The sequence below is a fragment of the Sesamum indicum genome, linkage group LG1, assembly GCF_000512975.1.
Source record: "Sesamum indicum cultivar Zhongzhi No. 13 linkage group LG1, S_indicum_v1.0, whole genome shotgun sequence".
Classification (NCBI taxonomy): Eukaryota; Viridiplantae; Streptophyta; class Magnoliopsida; order Lamiales; family Pedaliaceae; genus Sesamum; species Sesamum indicum.
This window is the reverse complement of record NC_026145.1, coordinates 13,942,026-13,945,945: the sequence shown is the minus strand read 5'-3', so window position 1 is coordinate 13,945,945 and position 3,920 is coordinate 13,942,026. Positions and strand designations below refer to the sequence as shown.

The following is a 3,920-nucleotide window of genomic DNA, read 5'->3' as shown; positions in this document are numbered from 1 at the left end:
TGAATCCATAGAATAAATCCTCTACTCATCAACTTTTTTTCCCAATCTTCCTCAGACAAACCTAGCTCTTCATACACTAGTTCCTAGATGATGTTCAAACCTTCCAAAAATGAGTTGATTACCTTCCTAAAAGAATATTCTCTATACAAACCAATCCTTCCCCTAGAAGGAGATCTAAGACAAATTCCAGAATTAAGAAAGTGAACCAGCCTCCAGACCTAATGGTGGGAATTTTGACACTGAAGATCTCTCCAAAGATCTCCCTTTGATCTGTATGAACCATCCACCAATCGCCAAAATAAACAAACAGTCACGACTGAAGAAGAATCTGGACAAAGACAGTTCTTAGGTTCCCTTAGACTCTAAACCATTGGTTCTTCTTAACGATTTTCCAAGAAGCAAATGGAGGAACATAATTCATGAACTGACTGTTACTGACATCCTGTTGCACAACTGAATTAGAACAGCCGAATGCAACAGTTCCTCACTGACCCAAGGTTGCACGACAAGGATGACGGAAACTTCAAAAGCATACACATATACTACTTAATAACTATTGCACTTGTCAGTAGCCTTATACGCATTTTGGCATTCAAGCATCGTGTTCCAACAACACAGGCCACACCGTGCACCATGCCCCATGGCTCTCCAAGACCCCTTTGTGTCATGGTGCACCATGAGTCTTTAACAACTATGTACTGGGTAAAGAGCCATTCAAGGAAATATTCACAAAGGAATTGGATGGTAGAAGGTAAAGGCAAATAGAAGTGGAGGAGTTGAAATTCCAACTTAAGTCCTAGTAGGGGCACTCAAAGGAAGTTTGTACATAAATTCAATCAAAAAACAAACATAACTATTCTCATCTCTTGCTGGCTCTTCAGATGCTTCTAGTCCTGTGATGGAAAAAACAGTACTTAGCAAGCTGATGCAAATAAACATTGATGTCCACATATGGCTGAAATAATAAGCTATGATATATCTGTGTGCGAAAGATGCGAGAATCTCTTTTGAGATTTCATATGCAAATATACCTTGGTCCAAAGATTGAACAAACTAAATGATATTGAGTAAGTTGGCGAACATCTATCCTGATCTTAGATTGGTAGTTTGGCATTAAAGAAATAACAATCATCCAAGTATTTAACAAAATAATCATGAAAGAAGTTATCCAAATGAACTCCCATCATCGAAGCACCCATCTAGTAAACCACTAAACAACATCACATGCAGAACACAAGAAAAACTGCATTTTGGACAGTATATTCACTTCAGTAATGCAATAAAGGCACCGATGCAGTACATGAAAAAAAAAAAAAAAACTCATGCCATGCTCATGCTATGTTCACATAAAAAATAACCCCTGACAAAACAGCATTAAACTATCAGAAGTATAAAATCATACATAACAGAGTCAAATGATTACCTTAGCTACATGTTCCAGAGTCACGGCTTTTGGTACAACGGCAGTTGTGAGCCCTATCTAAAGAAAGCCACTTCTCCCCTCAAGAGGAAAACACTGCAGAAGCTCCCCAAAGCTTGGCCTAGTCAACTTCTCTGATTCGAACTAACCCTATCTCCGGACCATAATCCGACGGCAAAAAAGACATTCCCAGTATCATTATGCTCCGACCCCCACTTGATGCCACTGCATAATCCACCATACCCATCCCATCAGCCGCATGCCTCCCAATTTCCTTCTCCACCATCACTACTAGCGTTTCTCCTGGCCTTCTCGAATATTTTGAAAATTTCACAATAGTCTTCCTTTGACAGAGAACTCTTAGTTCTAAACTCATCCATAAATTTCTCAAACGCATCACTCGTTGCATTCAACTCCAAATCCATTTCGTCCCCCTTCTTTTCCACTTTCTCATCAAACCTCCTTCCTCACCGAAGTAATCACATCCTCGAATTTGCGATCAGAGGCATTCACCTGTACCTGCATTTTCCGTCGTAACAACCTTCTTCATCTCAGCAAACTTCCCCTCAAAATCCATGAAAATCACCGAAATCCCCGAATCAGGGCCCTAATTTAAAACACCCAGACGAATCATCTGGAAAAATCCGATAACAGCTACGCGTACCACTAGATTCTCAAGAGAATGCTGATCACAGTCCAACCCTGTTCCGTGCACTTCGAGGCTAGGGCAGACTTGTTCGCCTGCGTCTGGGCCGGGGTTTTCCTCGCATCCCTCATCATTGCAGCGCCCGTACCACTTGCTGTCAGCCGGGTGACCTTACTTCCGCCCACGATGACGGTGGCGCTTCCGGCGTCGGATATGGACCGCCTTTCCGAAGATTCTCCTAGCCGGGCTAGCGTTGGTGAACCATTTGAAGAATTTTCTAGTGGTTGAAACTAAGAGGCGGATTTGGATGATAATTCAACAACCGTAGCCGGAAACTTGAATGTATAAAGTGCGGGAAAATTGAAATTACAGAGTAGAAAGAGTGAGCAATTGAATAATTGCCTTCCTTATTAGCTTGCTCTCGGGCTTCAATTAAGTAATGGGCTCGGCCTGCTCGGTTCAGCCCAATTCCTTTACCAATTACAACTATCCAAGAATGCTCCGGTCCAGGCCCAAGTTCTAACCCATTTATTTAATAAATCAAATTCTATGTGTTTAATTAATTATATTAGTAGTTTTTAAAATTCTTTATTTTTTCTAATACTCTATTTTTTTTACATTATTACATTGATTTCAGATTATTAATACTCTTCTTTTCTATTTTACGTGTTTGAAGTTTATTTTAAATCTTTTTGGCCAAATTATTATATGATGTATTGAGGCGGTCTAATTTTTTTATTTTAATTCTTAGTTTGCTTTATCTTTTGTAATTCTTATTTGAGTTTTTAAGTTCTAAGTTTACTATATAAGTTTTTTAGTCAAATTGTTATCTAAATACGATTATCTAGTTTTAAGTTTTTTCCCTTTTTTTTGTTAAATTATTGTTTTATTTTGTTTTATATTTATAAGTTTATTATTATAATTCTTTGCTTGATTTAATATATAATTCATTTATTTTGTGTTAATATACATAAACTTAAGCATTAATAGTTAGGGTATATTACATCGACAATTTATGAGGTTAGGCCTAATTGCGCTTTTTATAAAATTACAAGTATACTCTTTAAAGTGGTGTTAGTGCAAGTACCCACGGGATATTTGTTTAAAATTTCTACATTTAACAAAAGATGTGCTTGTAATTATAATTACAACCTCAAAGTATATTCATGTAATTTTATAAATGACATAAAGTATTAATTTTAGTTCTTGAAGTTTACGCATGTTATAGTTTTAGTCCTGTAACTTTCAGAAATATATAATTTAGCCTACTTACCCAGTTTTGGATAATTTTACCTCTGCATGCTTTTTAAAGAGTAAATTTAGTTCATGTCCATTCATTTTGCATCTCATAACTAATGCTCATATAGAAGGTATGAATTATAAAGACTTAATTTTATTTCGAAAGCAAGTTGGGCATTTTAAGAGCATTATGATGGACTATTAAGTTTTATGTTCAAAAGGGCAAAAGAATTCTAAATTAGACTAAAGAACCGAATCTATATAAAATTAATAGATAAATGACTAAATCCAGTATTGTCAAAGTTAAAGAACCAAAAGAAATTCAAATCAAAATAAATTTTCTTTTTCTCTAATTAAAATAACTTCAAAGGATGTGGATATAATTTGAGAGTCTGATCATCTCTTAAATAAAATTAATTATGTTGATGAACTGAAAGGGAATTCGTCATAGTAATAAGGTAACTTGCAGTGTGAATTAAATGATATGTTGACACACATATGCATGATTTATTTGGTTGCATAAGTTGTTCACTAATCTTAACGGATTATTGTAACGAGTTTTAAATTGGAGATATGCACTATTTCCTAATTGATAATAATAGGTTTGACATAGAT

At 35.8% G+C, this 3,920-nt stretch overlaps 1 long non-coding RNA gene across 1 annotated transcript; it reads right to left on the bottom strand.

Moving 5' to 3' along the window:
• Positions 769–2,413, bottom strand: LOC105166531. The gene is made up of 2 exons (XR_848201.1): positions 1,424–2,413; positions 769–893 (listed from the first exon to the last, which is right to left on the bottom strand). It is a non-coding gene; the product is annotated as an uncharacterized LOC105166531 (long non-coding RNA).